Source organism: Hermetia illucens, chromosome 2, assembly GCF_905115235.1.
Source record: "Hermetia illucens chromosome 2, iHerIll2.2.curated.20191125, whole genome shotgun sequence".
Taxonomy (NCBI): Eukaryota; Metazoa; Arthropoda; class Insecta; order Diptera; family Stratiomyidae; genus Hermetia; species Hermetia illucens.
Window position 1 is genome coordinate 51,752,496 of NC_051850.1, and position 18,628 is coordinate 51,771,123.

At 39.1% G+C, this 18,628-nt stretch overlaps 1 protein-coding gene across 6 annotated transcripts in view; it reads right to left on the minus strand.

Moving 5' to 3' along the window:
- Nucleotides 1–18,628, minus strand: part of LOC119647786 (MOB kinase activator-like 2) — a 402,844-nt gene that overhangs the window by 203,375 nt on the left and 180,841 nt on the right. The gene's annotated exons all lie outside the window — the stretch shown is intronic.

An 18,628-nucleotide genomic window follows, 5' to 3' on the forward strand; every position in this document is an offset into this window, starting at 1 on the left:
TTTATAGCTGGCATCATTGAATGGCAATTTTTTAATGCGTCAGTGCACATTCCTCTCCCATTTTTAAATAAATAATTATATGCTGTATTTTGGTGCCATTTCAACTTTTATAGTTAGTTTTTCCGCGTTATTGTTGCTGACTAACGGCGTATCGAGAAATTGTACTAAACAACTTACTCAAAAGTCCGTATCGTATTCAAAGATATTTAGCCATTGCACAATACTAGAAACAATAGCAAGGTCAGAGAGGATATAGAAAGAATTAACCTTTTTATTTGCGAAATTTTATATTTCTATTTATACGCACCATCATATATGTACCTAGATCTATAACCATTCAACCCATTGACATCACATTGTTCCAGCATTACACGCAATTGACCTTTCCTTGGCAATACGAACGCATGCCAGCCTCCTTTCATTTGAATTAATGGCCAAAACAAGATTCACTTACTTCATCCGTTTGCTCGCAGGAACAATGAATAATAAATTATAATAAAATGTCTTCATTTGAGAATAATTGTAATATTTCTCCTCTTTGTTTCGCTTTCAATTAAATCTTAGGCCTACACATTCCGATTCAATTTCGTTACATTTACGGCAAAAAAAGTTACATAAATTAAGCGAAATGACACATAAATGATGAGATTACCGTGAATTAGCAAAGCAGGAAATCGTTTCAAGTGCACATGTGAATTGAGGTAATTTTCAAAAATTTGTAAAAATTACCTTTCTCATTTTTCAAAGCATTATCAAGTGTTTTGCGCAAGGAATTGCGTTTTCGGCATTGTTTTAATGAGGAAATTAAAAGCGTTATAAAAGCAAAGTAGAGTTTATTCCAGCCGAGGATCTAAAGATATCCAGTGAGCAATTTGAGATTGTTTATATTTCTGAAATGTTTGCTAAAGTAAAATTAGCACGCACATTTATTCGCTGTCCGATTTTGGCGTTCAGAAATGTTAATTTCTACTTTATTTTCAGTGCTACGAAGTGGTAGTTGCAAGGTCGTGTAAATAATTCATTTCGATATAATGTAATTGTTTACTCCGTGCTTTCGTCAGAGGCGGATCAATGCAAGCACGGAATAAATTGGAGGAATTAGCGAGCATTAAGCGTCTACTTTGGGGTTTGCCAGTTAATAATAAAATATTGAATAATATTTAACCTTTTGGCTGCAACATATCATCAGGAATTTGTGTCATTTTTTTGGCCGCGCTTCGTTCTATCGCAAGCTAGTATGCGATTTATTGCGAGACAGAATACAATTAATCTATCTTACATTATTTAGACAAAGTGAAATTATCATTAAAAGCATGCATGCCGTAGTTTGAGTCCCACGACATACATTTTCCTTCTATAATCACTGACCACTAGCCAAACCATTGTGGGTCGGTAACACAATGATAGAGGAAGAAAAAAACGCGAACTGTATAAAAAATAACAATAATAATAGAAAATATACTTGTAACTTTAACTGGCCATTGTTGTTTAAACCGAGTTGAATAATATGTACGTGAACGGGTCAAAATTGCCTAATTTGTGTTGTGAATAAGAAAAGTAACGATAGCTGGAGTAAGACCCATTTCTTGATAATATAATTTTTGGTTTCCGATTACGGAAGGAAACCGGCAATGACTTACACGCAGCACGTTCATAATGGGAATGGTAAATAGTAGGTTTGCATTTAAATCACCATTATCTAGCACGAGAGATCGAAAAAACAATGTAATGTATATATATTCGCAAATCACGTGAGCGGAGTTTTGATTTAGCGTGTTATTTGTATTGCTATATGGACTACATAAACTTCATTAAAAGTTTAGCATGAACAAATTTGCGAAACGAGAGGATTTCCGTAGAAATGATTGAATGTTTTGGATTTTATGTAGTACAATACATGTAGGTTTATAAACATCTCATTTAGAGGAAGTTCACAAAAAGGAAATCACTTTAGCAGTCGATAATTGCGAGTTTGAACTTCGATAACTTTGGAAGTTGTTAGCAGAATTCCTTTTAGCATCCTCACTCCTTTTGAGTAGTCCCAAAAGAATAGAGAAAAATCAATAAGCGTTTCGACTCAAAAAATAGGCAGAACTCAATCCCTCTAATTAGATGTGAATCGGCCTTAAACCGGTTGGATGAGTGCCGCTTTTTACCTGACGAAACACATCCTAGAATAGGATCCTAGTTCGGGTCGTACAAATCTAAACTTTCTTTACATTCATTTCTACACGTTTTCAATTTTTACAAAAAACAAGTCGGGAAACCGGAAACTTGACACTTCAGGTATAAAAGGTTTTGTTTCCCTATGTGAGGAGCATAACGCAGTTCTCCATTGGCTGATAGCATTGACCCGAGATATTTATCATAAATTGCTCAGTTCTGGGCAGGTTACTGACGTTGCCAGAACTGAGCGATTTAAATATCTTGAGGGGCAGGTTACTGCCATTGCCAGAACTCAGCGATTTAAATATCTAGAGTCAATGCTATCAGCCAATGGAGAACTGCGTAATGAAATTGATTCAGGCATTAACGCAACCTGGATGAAGTGGCATTCCACAACTGGTGTTCTTTGTGATCGATGCTTCAGCGCACGTCTCAAATCTAGAATTTACTGTAATGTCGTCCATCTGCCGCTCTCTATAGTTCTAAGTATTGGTCGACTATAAAAGGCAATGAACGGCGTCTTGCGTTGGACTAGTGGCGTGACACGTTTTGATCACATCCGAAATGAGGATATCCGCGATCGATATGGGTTTGCACCGATCGTGGAAAAACTGCGAGAGAGGCGACTTCGCTGGTGTGGTAACGTAATTTGCACTAACGAAAATTCACTTGCCAAGATTGGTCTGCACATCTAAGTCGATGGTAAGTGACCAAAAGGTCGGCCGAAACAACGGTGACTTGATACGCTGGATGGAGATTTAAAGGCTTCGCGATTACATCCTGATCAGGCATTTGATAAAATAAAACGATGAAACCGATCACTACAAGCCGACCGCGCTTGTTAACGGGACAAAGGCTGAAGGAAAAGAAAAAGATGTGAGAAGCGACGAGTGCATGACAGCTCAGTGTCACATAGTTAAAAATTCCATTACCCTCTAGTTTTTAAAAAGCGATTTAAATAAATCATTTGACGGGATTTGCACCGTGATTTGACGTCGGATACCAGTCGACTCAGTTGTGAATGAGTACCTGAGTCAAATCAGGGTAATAATCTCGGGCGAGCGCATTGCTGACTACATTGCCTCCTACAGTGTTCTGTTGTGTACCGTTACCGTCTTGAATGAAGTGCTCTAACACACTTCAAGGCCCTGATCCAATATGGATTGTTGCGCCAACGATTATTATTATTATTATTTGATGGAAAGCCTTGTATTGATAATAGTCAACCTCATACGCTTTACATTCTGAGTTTAATATTACTAGCAAATGCGAAGAATTTAACAGGCATCAGATATAAATAATTATGACGTCAGCATCGTATTTGCATGGCTTTGGAAGCAGTAAATTTGCGCGAAATTGCTAAGTTTGAACTGCTATAATTATGGCGTTAATGACCAGATTTCCATGAAATTTGGCACGTATATGCGAAATATGGTCCTCTATGCTGGCGCATTTGGTAGTCCTAGAATGAATTTAAGGGGGGTTTTCAGTAAATTTCTAAAAGTTGATTATGTACTTTCAGTAAGTTTATTTGAGCAGATATCGGAATGGGGAATATTTTGAGGCCTAGATTTCATCTAAGTGCTTCACCCTGATTTTTTTCGGATTTTTAGGTTGAGTAGTTTCCGAAAATGAGTCCTGTCTCACTTTAAATGCCAACGCTTTGACTCCTCACTTGCGCACTTTGCAATTCACGACTAAACTAATATCAGCTGCGGAAAGTACTGATCGAGACATTTCATTTGATACACCTACATGGCTATATCCGATGAAAAAAATTTTTGAATCCCCCCTTTGCATGTATGGGGAGCCCCTCTTTAAACTCCACCTAAAGTTATGTCACTCGCTGTATGCGTGGGATTCCATAGTTCCCATCTGTCCACCAAATTTCGTTCGGATCGGTTTCGCCGTTTTGAAGAAAAGTGCGTGCGACAGACGATGAATTGATTTTAATAAGGTTTTGTTTTACACAAAACCTTAAAAAGAGGAAATTGTGTGAATGGTCCATCTTCCCAGAGAAGTAAATTTTTCGCTAGTAGATGTCTGAATCATAGACGAATGAAGACAATTGGTATGTTTCTCAAGACAATTTCAGCCTGAACTAATGCGAAAGTCAACTTGTAAGGTACATATTAAGCGTCTCCTTAGGGGGAAATGGTCACACTCTCATCGTTCTCTACGTTTATATGTAAGTATTTAGCCAAACATATGTAACAAAAATTGCGACTTGAAAGTACGCCACGGAATCAATTCAAGGCTATCAGTTGAATATAAAACCCAACCAAATTTTCATTCCCCATATTCATGGAAATAGAAATCTGCGAATTCGGAGACTACTTTCACCCTTGTCAAAATGAATGTCTAGTGCAAGCAATGCATTCCGTAAACTGTATGAATACATGATTTTCGTCTATCACTTTTCTGTTAGCTTCTATCTTGATCTAGAGAAGGACCTAATCCATCATTCCTGCGTCTTTTGTGCATTTAAGGTACTAGTATCGTGAAAAAATGTTTAAAAAATCAATTTTTTTTTATTTTACTTTTTTTTGATTCCATATTTATAGCCATGTGTCATTTGGCAACTTTATATATCTGTGGAAAGCACCACTTCCAAACATAAGTGATTTTGTACTCGCTTCGTTTCCGAGCCAACTTCTCGAATTTTGCGTGAATTTTTACTCTACCCGTTCAATTCAAAGAAATTTTTGGCAGGGGCTCATCGGATGCCTCGTCATAAGTGGCAGCTAAATGAAAGAGCGTGTCGTGAATAGTTTCAACGCTTCAAGACCGGGCATTTCAACGTCGGCATGGAGGTGAAAGGGAAAAGGTATTTGAAGATAACGAATTGACAACGTTACTCGACGAAGACTCGAGCCAAACCCTGAGAATGGTTCAAAAGCAAGCAAATTGAGTGCCGTACGAGTGGAAGACGAGGGACTTTGAACGGCGTTTGTTTGCTTGTGAACAGCTGCTTCAGAGGCAACGATGGAAGACATTTCTACATCATGTCGTAACCGGGGACGAAAAATAGGTTCACTACGATAATTTCATACCTACAAAGTCATGGGGTTTGCCGACATTGCTTCCACATCGATATCATCATGATCATCAACGGCGCAACAACCGGTATCCGGTCTAGGCCTGCCTTAATAAGGAACTCCAGACATCCCGGTTTTGTGCCGATATCCATAAAAGCTGTCTGACGTCCTGACCTACGCCATCGCTCCATCTTAGGCAGGGTCTGCCTCGTCTTCTTTTTCTACCATAGATATTGCCCTTATAGACTTTTCGGGCTGGATCATTCTCATCCATACGGATTAAGTGACCCGCCTACCGTAACCTATTGAGCCGGATTTTATCCACAACCGGACGGTCATGGTATCGCTCATAGATTTTGTCATTGTGTAGGCTACGGAATCGTCCATTCTCATGTAAGGGGCCAAAAATTCTTCGGAGGACTCTTCTCTCGAACGCGGCCAAGAGTTCGCAATTCTTCTTGCTAAGAACCCAAGTCTCCGAGGAATACATAAGGACTGGCAAGATATTATGGCCTATATTATTGCGATTTGAGGGGCCTGAGCTAAATTTTCAAAATATACATATTCACTTTATTGGGACAGATGGAGAGTATTTTGAGGCCTAGATACTGTACACAGGCAGATCCATGATTTCTTTTAAATTCTTTGGTTAGATAAATTCTGATGTTGAGTCTTTACATTATATTACAACTTTCCAACTCCTCCACTTCGCTACTGCTGTCAAAACTAAGTCCTGCATTGCCAAGTAATTGAGACCTTCTATTTATATGAAATTCTATAACCCCTTTTGCATGTACAGAGCCCCTCCCCCTTTAACCTTAACCTAGAACAGTGTTATTCAATGCATGCGTGGAAGTTCATATTTCCAACCTTTATACCAAATTTCATCTTAATAGGTATCACAATTTCTGAGAATAGTGCGTGTGACAGGCAGATACATGATTACGATAAGGAAAGGATATTTTCGATGGTTTAGTTTTTCCTTGCTTTCATATGGCGGCACACATGTCCATCGTCTTTGCAGTACCCAGCTCTCCACCCTGTACTGGATTGAATTCGTTGTACAATTGTTTCACTCTTCACGAATGAAAGTAGAGTCCTCCCCTGAACGAGACAAAGGCTGAAGAAGATTGATTGTAGGTTCAGGGTGATGGTAGAACGACGAACAGTGGGCTAGCGTTGTTCTGTGTTTCAGAATGAGGAAGTGGTTAGGTAATAAGGTTTCTGCCAGTAACATGCTTTGAAGCAAGTTTTCAGAATCACCTTTACTGACTGGAAAAATATTCTGCAGACAGATTGACTATAACTGCCATGCCGTTTAGACAATAAGGGTGACTGACAAGAGGGTAACGCGCCCAACTAGCGGGCTTCTAACAATTTACCCGTGATTGACTGTTCGTGCCTTTTTTTAGTCGCGTTAGCTCAGGCTTCAAACTAAATTTTGAAGCTTTCTGCCTGAATGTCTGTATCATCCATTAGATGGACAGTTTTGAAATTACCAAGTTTTCTGACGCTATACATCATTGGTCTTCATTAATAGTTTGCGAGACTAATATTTTTACCTTTTTTATGAATAGAAGAGTACGAATCTCCAAGTATCCAAAAAAAATAAAACTCTTGAATCTGGTGTTTTGTGATTCTCAGCTTCATGGACTATTTGGACGTACTCGTGCAATGGTGCAAATTTTGAGTCAATCCATAAATTAACTTATAAAATTCACAGAACTCCTCTGAAGCAACATCTATTGGTTGACTGTAATGCTAGGATTCTACCGAGTCATGAAGAAAATCTCTTTAAATCAGAATCGCCCATTTGAAATGTTTCTCAAAGCCACACGAATATATATTTAGGACTACTTGGCCTGCACCACACGCGACCATTCATTTGAATAATTTTCCTTCTTTTCTTCTCTCCTCAAAAAAATGAGAAAACTAATGTTATGTACACGTTTTCTCCGCTATGTTTCTTACGTTATCCAATAGATGAATTTAATTTTCATGTCACGGAAAATCCGAAACAATAGCAGCATTGTCTTTTCCACTTTTTGTGTGCCGATTATTGTCTTTTTTCTTGCTAGACACATTAAACCGTCTTTTTCTGTCGTCTTACCTTTTCGTTTCTGTCTTGAATTTTAGCTAATCCGTGCGAACAGTGGGTGTGCTTGAATGTATGAGTTGCATTACACAGTGCTTACCTGTATAACGGAATTGCTGGTGGGCCTTGATAAGGTGTTTTATATTTTGAATGGTGCGGTCTGCTCCATGTTGCAATCGAAAGGAAAACATTAGTCGGTTAAAAAATAAACAAATAGCAAAGCTGATATGGTGCTGCAAGCTTGAAAACGAGACGTGGTAGCCTGAAAAAGAAGAACAAACTAAGGAATGGGGCAAGGGCGATCATATTCAGCTGAGTTGGCCAGAAAGAAAAATGTGTCTGCTGTTCCGATGGCATAATAATGCCACAAGATTAAGGGGGACACGTTCTAGTTTAAAGAAAGAGAAATGAAAATAGCAGGTTGACCTTTTTGGAGGAATTCAAGCATGGTTGTGAGTCTTCAGGGTCAAATCGGAACCAGCGGCCATGAAATCCCTCCTGGATTCTTAGCTCATCCACGTCCTCCATGGTTGGCCACAAAACGATAACACGATTACTATGCTCCCCACCTATTTTCATAAGCACTCACCCTTAATTAACACGGACATCCAATCGCATTATATTAGCCAACCACTATATCAAAGCTCATATTCACGTCTGCATGAAGTTTATTTACTAATTGGACAGGAGGGTTATATTTTAGTTGGCTGTTTTCCTTACTCATTCACTACTTTGTTTGTTCTGTTGCATATGGGTCTTACTTCTGTACACATCGCGTAACAAGCACACACATTCCCACATAATATGATCACTGTAATTTTGAGATTAAACGCAAACAAACAGATTATGAAATAAAGACTTTTGTGCTGTAAATTGTTTAAAAGTGGTTTGTTAATTTGTTTTCTCTAAGGCAATAGACGAGGGGACAATCGTTTCGAAATTAGCAGGGTTGACACAGTCGACTGTGTCAAAATGGAGTAAGAAAAGTAGGACATGGGGGCATGAGCTGCTATGGCACATTGGGCTACCTACTTTGCTTACCATTCATTTTCTGAACGATTCAGCGGTATTGTGGAAGTGGAAAATCTGGTTATTACGAAAGCAGGGGCAGCTTCTTCCAAACTAATTAATTGAAGGGTGGCAAGGGACTATTCTAAGCAGTTAGAAGTTTGCAATGAAAACACCTTATTTTTCTTTTTAACCATTAATATAGAAAGGAATTTACTAAATTTAGACGGACATGTTAAGGATGTGTCTCAAAATATTATCGAGACTCCTAGAAACAACAAAATGGAAGGTATTATACGGGCTGTGCTGCAGGTAGTGGCATCGAGAGTACTAGGAGCAAATTCAAAACAAAACATCGCAAGAAGCGAAAAGTGAATCAAGGACAACTATTTAGTCTAAACGAGGTAAGTAAACATAAATACATGAAGTCGTACCTAGCGAATTACTCCAGAAATGCAAAGAATAGGATCATGTCGCTACCTGATCTTAACAAAAGGCGATTGGTGATTCTAGCAGGAATCAACAACAACGCTATATGCGAAGTACAGTCTGATTAGTTGGGACAATGTGAAAGTTTTTTCGGACGTCAAAAGAAACATTTCTAAAGATTGTACAAAGCTAAGTAATATCCTTCAGAACCTTCCGAGAAGTTTACATTCTCCCTGTACTCTTTTGCGTCTTAAAGCGAGCCACTCTTGGGATTTTTTTTTTAATGTGTGACATTGGCATTTCATCAGGAAGCCCACGGATATTTGGCTCGTATGCCGAGAGAGTTCTTTTGATATTATATTAGACTAAAGTAGCCCGACGAAATGATGTTGGTGGGAGTTTGGAGCTTTCAAGTAACAGTGGCGGCTACTTCAGTGTAGTGCTCCCATATAGCAGTACAGAGAGACGAGCCGACCCCGCTTGTGAACGGGACAAAGGCTGAAGAAAAAGAAGAAGATAGCAGTACAGAGAGAACATTAACAACAATGAGCTTTAATTTGATATTAGTAATGAGACAGTTACATTTCCTGGTTTCAGACCTGTCACCCTAGTGACAGTGGGGAATGCGCTAATATCCTTCAAATTGTCGCAATCAAGACGAATGCTCTTCCTCGGGATCTTAACAAAAATCCACTTCTTTCGCACACTGGAAAAGATCTGATTCCTAGAATTTTTAACGGCGGCAAAGTGTTTATCAACCCTCTTCGATGGATTGCTCTGCCGAAAGACAATCGACTTAGGAAAGCAAGTGATGATTTTTCGGAAGCCAAAGTCCTCCACCGCGAGCAGATGCCAACGTAACCCTGAAGTAAAGACAAACACAAATCCACAAACTTTTCACCGTTATTGTTATGATCACAGCGACTATGTTCGTCCCAAAAGGGGTTTGTCAAACCTGACTCAGCTTAGCATTCGGATCACCCAACACGATCTCCTTGGCATATGAGGAGATGGTGAAAATTGCAGAAATCTACAAATTATTCATCGTTATTTTTACGATTACCAAGAGACCGTATCTCTCTATCACATAACCGAGCAAGATGTTGCCAGAGTTCGTCTTGGCATGCAGAACACCCACGAAGATCACAATATTACCTCTCCTCCTCTCCTCTCTCATAGAAATTACCACCTCCTCTCTATCTAAATTTTTCGTTTGAAAGGCATTGCACTATTCTCATGTCAAGCTGGCCAAATTTTTAGGCATAAAACCTATAAACATTTTTTATTGTCGTTTTTATCAGCTTTTTGTTGTCATTTTGAAAGTATTTTTGAAATAAATAAAACAACAAAAAAGACGTCAAAAATGTCAAAAGTACGAGCCGCCAAACTAAGGACTCAAAAAAAGCTGCTCCCGTTAGCATGATTCTAGTCCTCTCGGTGATCTGAAACAAAAGATGTTGGTGAATTCTTAAAAAGGAGATGCCATTCTTTTGACGAGGGCATTGTTAGAATTTTTTTTTTTGAAGGAGGGTGAAAAAGTCACAGCGAAAAGAACCTGTCGCCCAACTAATTTTGATTATCTTAAGAATCTCTGTGCATCCGAAACAAACAAACTTTGCAGTAACTTACAGCAGCAATTAGACAATGAATTCACGGCTATTACCGCTAAGATTGCGCTTAATACCCCAGGAAGTAGATGATTGATGATTCAGAGTCATACGATCTTATTTCGTTCAGGCGCAGAATGCCTACTCGATATTATTGAAATTCAGAGTGAATTTTCATTTAAGTATTGAGGGATCCGAAATCGGCATCCACTTTATGTCGGATCGGACTAAACGGAGAGCAACCTACCCCACCCCCTCTTTTTTTTGTTCCACGGATCCGCATTTCGGGTTTAAGGTCTAAGTTTTCAAAAATTAGAAGTTAAAAGTTGAGTTACACTTTCGTACCATAGCAAAAGCAACTCGTTAGACGCTGCGTCACCTCTGCTCTGGGATCAGCGTGACCAAAGTAGTTCGCAGATATTCAACACTAATCAACGTAAATCCGCAATCTATTCAGTTTATTTGAACGAACGAACATATCGCACATTTCCACATCCACATCAAACGACGATATAAGGATAGTCAAAAACGTTAGCCACTTCAGAAATTTATAAGAATGGAATAGATCAGGCATAGAAACCAATTGCCAATTGTCCACTACAAACAGCATAACCTTAAACTGGACACTTAAAAAGGGGGGTCAATAGTTGACACTAGCGCACCAAGGATATAGAATGCTATTTTTAAAAAAAGGTTGACTCGACGGTTTCGTCCAGGGCAGAGGCAACTTATCAGATGCCCTGGGAGCACCGTGACCGAAAGTGGCAACAGGTGGTAATGGCAGGTATATAATCACAAACACGACATGAGTGCGAATTATATTGAAGTGAAATCCGTCGTATGTTCAGACCTAAACTAGGCCGAAGTGATTTTTTTGTTGAGGATGTGGTCCATGAACCCCTCTTTTTGAGTTAAACCTCCAGTTGTTATAAAGAGGATGATCGTTTGTTTAATTCAAAAAGACGGGTTCGTGGACCACAAGAGAAGAAGGAAGTTGCTTCTGAATTAATCCGGTCGGTCAACAAGCGGACTCAGGACTCCTTGTATCCTCAACAAAAGGCTTCTGCTGTGTTAATAAGAAGGACGGCAACTTGCTAACCGACTGTCGATACGCTGGGTAAATTGCAGGAATGCTTCGAGCACAAATCAACGGAAGAATTTGTGCATGTACCACTTCCACAAATATTATCGAATTTGGATCAACCAAGAATGAAACTGGAGCAGCAACAGGACTTAATACTGCTGCTAAGTTTGTGAAACGCAAGAACTAGGATCCCATATGCTAAGTCAATAGGTTCTTCAATGGCGTCATAAAAGCGGATATAATACTATTTGCTTGGCAGGAGAGCACAACCAATTGAAGTGAAAGAAGTGTGGCATAAAGAATTTATATTCACGATGTGAAAAGCGTATTTCATTTAAGGGGAAGAACATAACATCATCTTTTTCTCGCATTAAACACCTTAGGCCGCGAACTTATCAGCCAACCCTTGTATTATATTACGGCATAACTTGATATGCGCACATTCGCAATCAGTATCACATTATTTGACGGAATGGTCATATAATACACGCTAATGATAGCTCACTAGCTAATATTGGCCTAAGCCTAATTATCCAAATCCACAGAAGACGACTAGGTCGACCGAAGAAGCTTCGCAAGCTGGATGCTAATTTGTAGAGCTCCACTCGAAATCCATTTGTGATACCAAATCTTGATATGAGAGGATGCGTTTTTATCCCAGATTCTATTGAAAATATTATACCGCAAAAGACTCTGATTATTCCCTTTCGGTTCTTGAAAAACCAATGCATTTGAGTATGGTTGAATTATTGAAGTTTGACATTTGTTCCCATTGTACAAAGTTAGCCGTAATTACGATCAAAACGGAGACAAAAAAGATGCGATCGTACGATTTTGATCAGTTCCGTCAGTCAGTTTAGTTTATCAGTACTAAACAGCAACACCACGCATACCAGTTAGTGTGGGGTTAACACTAGCTCCTGCTAAAAATTGGGCGAATAAACGAAGTTTTTCTTATATGGGCGTTAGGCACTCGAAAACTCCTTGTAGTGACGAAACTGACAGACTGGTTCACCTCCACAATGATGGCACCGGAGCATTTGGCGTCAAACCATCCACTGTCAAGTCGACTCTGAAGGGTGAAAATACAAATGGCCAAATATAAATTCTAGCTAGCAGGCGAAAAACTTTTCAGAAGAAAATTTTTTTTAGAATTTTTATTATCCCTTGAGATTAGAGACATGAAAACTCTGGTTTTAGCGGGACACTATTCATTAAACTCTCAAATAGGAAAGATTGGGATAATTGTTTCGGCTGTATGTAGCCAATGCAGACAAGAGGGTGAAAACAACCCTGGGTTTCATATGCAGTTGTCCAGCCGCCTCAGATCTTAGACGAAGATACCTCGAAAAGGTTTCTTAACGATTGTTGCAGATTCATAAAATTCTGCGGACGTCTCAAGCCGTTGAATAGGCAATCTTCTTCTTTCTTCTTTTTCTTCAGCCTTTGTCCCGTTCACAAGCGGGGTCGGCTCACCGTGATGGGTTTCGCCATTTGGCTCTATCGAATGCCTGATCTGGGTGCAATTTGGAGGCTTTTAAATCCCCATCCAGCGTATCAAGTCACCGTTGTTTAGGCCTGCCTTTTGGTCGTTTACCATCCACTTCATAGAGAGCGACAGGACGGACAACATTGAATAGGCAATGGGCCTAATAAAATGCCTTAGTGTTGGTTTGCGGCTCTCTTCGCCGAATTAACCTGGTTAGGCCTGAGATAAAAGGATAAAGCCTTTGCGATAAAAAAAGCAATCGACAAGAGCCATCCTTCCTTTTCCTAGATTGAAGGGAGAGAGAGATTGGAAAGTGTTTAGGGATATTGTTGCTGAAACTGAAGAAACGATTATACGCTTATATTGAATGTCTTTCTACCATTTTTTATTCGAAATAAATAATCTTAAATTTAGTCTATATATCACTAATTTCACTTAACAATTATGTCAACAAGACCCACTGTATTACTCTAAATTTATTTTGAGAGCAAATATTTAATCAGCAAATATGACTGCGTTTCTCTAGAGAATCCATCCACCTATCACATCAAGGAACGACGGGGCAGATATCACCCGCTAGACGTTAATTTAAGAAAAGCAAAAAAACACCAGCATTTTCTACTGGCAAATGTAAACTTTACTCACGATCTCCTCACTTGCGTATCATCAAATACAATCACCGAAAAAAAGGCTAGAAATTATGATAATTGTAAATAACAAGCCAAGAAATTTAAAATCTAGAAAATGAAACCCGGTCATTGTCATACACCTCGCTGATTTCTATTTCCACCTTGGGATGGTTACTATTTTAGTCTTTGCATTTCGCGTCATCACAGACAGACGAATTGAGAGGGAAAAAATGACCTCTTGGCATCCACAATCTCAGCAAATGAGTAAACACAAAATGATAAGTACTTTCTTGATTAAATTGCAAAAAGATGTAGAAATGTGTGTAGGCATGTGCATATGCTGAAATTATATTTCAGGATCAAAAAAAAGTTGGTGATGACATTTCTCTAATAGGACGCGGCAACCTTACTTGGTCCGTAACTGACTTACGGGAATAGACGTTGTACTGGGAATCAAAACTGTACCTTTCATCATTATCAATTTAATTTTGTTTTGGGAGATCATCTTTAATCGCACTTACATAATAAACTCGGGCAATCTTTTTTGCTACTTCAATTTTTGGATTAGAGATCATAATATTTTTATTTTTTCTTTCTTGAAAATTTGAAAAGCTGCGCAGAAAGAAGAATTTTGGGGATTTATTTTAAGATGAGAAGAATTCCACGAAGATTTATGTCTAGATTGAAATTTTACTTCGATTGTTTACATCCAGATACGAATTCGATATCTAAACTTCTCAATTGAAAAGTGACTTTTATTGCGTGCCGGCTTTTCATTTCAATTCAATAAATTCTCGAATCCGGATTAAAATTTAAAGAGAGCATTGAAGTTAATGCATTTGTGTTTATATTGGGGCGAACTGATTTTTGTGTGAAGGTTTTTTTGTCAAATTTAGTTAGGGGGTATTGACATGAACTCGTTACGAATTGCTGTAAATTCAGTATAAAATTAGCCGAGGTTTTTGCCCGATTGTCTGATATTGCAGACTGGCGAATTCTTCTTCCTTCCCATAAATGGTGTTGCTCCCACGGCTTTGTATAAGATGGATGGAATTATTTAAAGGTTTGCTAGTAGCATAACTTCAAGTTTCAAAACAAAAGCCGTTTTTGTTTTGATGGTTTGAAGCCATCCATTTAGCTGATCGATGAACTCACACCGATACCACACCACGTTGAAATGGTGTCCGCGGATGGGATATTCGTTCAGCTGCAAAAACAAATCCGGGTTTTTTTCAGCGTAGTCCGGCACACATACTGTCCGAGAAGATAGGAACTGTGAACGCCCAGGCATGCAATGAGTGACATCTTTCTACGTTGAGATGAAGAGGGGGGCCTCATACATGCAAAAGGAGGGTGTAACAATTTTGTTACCGAAGATAGTCATGTTGGGTGCCAAACGAAAGGTCTTGATTAGTATTTTTTGATGCTGGTCCTAGTTTTGATATTTGTTGGAAAGGTGGGGTGTAGGAGGAGTTGAAAGTGACGATTTGCTTAACGGACCCATTCTCAGAAACCATCCAACCGAGAAATCTGGAAAAAATCATGAAGCTGCCTCTGTACGGTGTCCAGGGCTCAAAATGCTCTCCACATTGATATCTACTCAAATTAAGGTAATGACAGCATACTACTCTATTTTTGGAGAAATTGAGTAAACCTCCTCCCCTCCTTAAGTTTATCCTAGAGTTATGAAAATTTGTAATAATATAAATTATAGTATGAAGCATGTTGACCCCAGATCAGAATCATACTATTACTAACAAAGATATAGTAACTCAGTTGACTTTACCGTGAAAATTGACTGCATTTAGTTTCATCAATATCACACTAAAGTGAGTAGCCTGACATGCTAAATGCATTTACATAACGGGCTACGTACAAATGGGATAGTTCTACACTCAAATATACTCACAGAAGAAACAAACAAAACCTTTCATACCTGAAGCGCCGAGTTTCCGGTTTCCCGATTTGTTTAACTTGTGGTTGAGATTAATTTTGAATTGTGCCTGGAAACACTTTCCAACAGTTGGTTGATCTCGAAGGTCGGTGTCACCTTATATTGTATCTCGCGCTGTACAAACGGAAATCACACCTCGGTCTTCTGACTTGAGACACCATGAAGGACCTTTTCTCCAATGGTATGCCAATTACAGAAATCTCTAAGGTGCTGAGGTAGTTTTAATCTTATTTGCAGGTACCAAAATGACATTGGAGTAACCCATGAACACGTAAGTAATTGGAGGGCACCAGGAATGGGCAAAGTACATAATTTCGACCTAAAGAGGTCCAAGAACAGTCGCTGGTTATTGGCAAACCATTTTAATTAAAATCAAGGCGAGCATTTTGACTTCCTGACGGTTTCGCGAGATAAAAGGAAATAACCTTTCTTACACGGCTGCCTACCATTGTGAATGCCAAAGAAACCTAAAATGAAACCAAAAATACCATCCAGAAAGCGGCTACGCAACCCTCGGGATCAAGAAACCTCAAATGCGATTCATTAAGCGAGAAACTTGTCTTTGGAGTGACGATGTCGAAATGGAAATCTTTGGGAAGAAATGCCTTTATTATAAGTTTCTCTACGGCAAAATGCTTGGCAAATTTACAACAATGGGAACCGGCAAGCGATCCTTTTTTACCGCGAGGTCCATTGATCTTTACGATAAACTGAAATACTCGGAACAACACGAGCGGTCTGTATTACCTTGTTAAAAGACGAGTTCCGGAAACAGACTCAACCGTCTAGCTCAGTCAGTTTGTCAATCGCAATATTAAGGAGGGTATAGCACCATCTCACTGGCAAGAAAGCACTTGCGTTCCATTATGGAAAAAGAAAGGTAGTCCAGTAGAATATTTAGATTACTGCGCTATCCGATTGTTCAATTCTTGACAACAGTATTCGCGCCATGATCCAAATACCCGTGAATTAATCCGGACTTTGTCAAAAACTGCGGAAATCCTGACGGAATACATGCTGCGTGGTTCCTTATGGAGAAACACCGTAAAAGCATCAGACATTACATTACATTATGGGATTTATGTCTCAAATCTAAAATCTGCCGAAGTGCTGTTTGCCCTGTTTTTGATCATTTTCAAAAACAATGGACGGCGCGTCGCGGTTATGGAGACGAAGATGTTGCGTTAGATCAGTGATGTGCGATATCGGAAATGATGACATCGGCAATTGATATGGAGTTGCACCGAGAAGACGAAGTAAGTAAGTAGTCCGAGACCCATGTGGTTAATGTATTGGTGTGTCGATGTTGCCTAGATGGTTTTCTTGTATATACTTCCTTATCCTATTCCAGGATGAAATGGATGTATCGAGAAGATTGATCTTGAGGGAATCTCCTTATTTCCTCTTCACTTCCTAGGAGAGCAAATATGGATCTATTGTCGAGAATGTTGCGCGTGTTTGTTTCTCATAGAGGATTTTTAAAGCACCATTCCCTCAGTGATGGCATTAAGATCCATTACCATCAATCCGAAATGAATTTTTAAGAAAGCTGTGTCTTTGGTTCCCGCTGGGATGTGCGAAACCATAAATAGCTGTGCAATATCTGTTCTTATGACAGATGCTGCAATGTGCTCGCACCAACTCGCAGCTATCGTGAAAAAATTGCGAGTGGTACTTTCGATGGCATGGTCATGTAAGTCTCACTAACGAGAACTCACTAGCTAACCTTAGTCTCTGCATCGAAGTTAATGTGAAGCGACCAAAAAAGCGAAGCAACGACTCCTTTATTCGTTAGATGTTGGTTGCTGCGCCTTACGAATGGGACGAAAACCAAGAAGATGCTGGCGAACCACTTTTCTTCCATGTTTTGGGGAACAACTCACTCCAACCTCGGATTGCACGGACCACTCTTCTTCTTCGGCGAAAAAATATTTCAAAAAAAGTTTTATGTTGGCTCATAGTTTCGACCGCAGGACAATTGTATTATAGGAAAGTAGTAGTTATCTGGCCTCAAACCATCCAAGGCTGCAAGTCGACGCTTTCGGTCAATATAATTCATATCCTTGTCGGATTTTCGAATTGATATAGACGGAACTAACAATATGTGCAATCGAAGTAGGAACCATTCGATCACTTATTGCTCTAATATAGACTGAATAGGAATAATATTGGTAGTGGATGCGTAAATGGAATAGGGAGACCCAGAAGGATTTCGTGGTAGTTCAGGGACTTAGGACTCTCCAACGGTGCTTGATAACCAAATACCCTTTTATATTTGACTAACCCCCGTATATGCATTGAATTTGTCCAACTGTGGCACATGGTTATATGCGGTGAAGAAAAACTTTACACCCTATGCATGAGTTCGGACCCCCGCCCTTAAATTCTGCGTAGAATGATGACAGTTAGTAGCGTGGACCGATTTTAGAAAGATTTTGATTTGATTTTGAAAAAGCATATCCTTCCAATCCATTTCTCAGGAAAACCGCTCTCCTGAAAAGTACTTTGTTTGATGTGTGGCTGACGCAGAAGAAAAAAATCCTGAGGTCATACATTACGTTAGCAAGCAATTAATTTTAGATGATATTACTGATGAGGATACTAAGGAAATGTCACATTTCGAGAAAATAAATGTAGTGGATGATCAACCGTAGGACCGTAGCGATATTAGTAGCAAATTTCGTACCAGCAAGCCACGAGACCTAGGTAATGAATTCAACTTTGTTGGTCATCTACTCTCAATGGGAGAGTTTTCACATGCTTCACGAAAAAAGTATATACCCGCCTATTTAGTGAAATGGCTCGAAAATTACCAAATGATACTGGTTTAAAAAAACCTAGAATGGGAACTCCTGAAGCAGCACTATATAGTGTTTTTCATACAGAAACCTTTTACTTAATTTTTATACATAACAATGACAACGGGCATCAAAAATCGATCAAGCGATATTTTTTCCTTTACGTCATATTGCTTGCTGATGTTGTGAAATGTCACTTTCAATTAACTCTAGGAATATAGGAATAGAACACTGGACTTAACGAATGGTTTGAAAGCCTGAAGAATGAGAATCGCCATTAATGTAGTACCCGCGTATACATTGCCCTATTTTCCTTTTATAGCCAGTAACC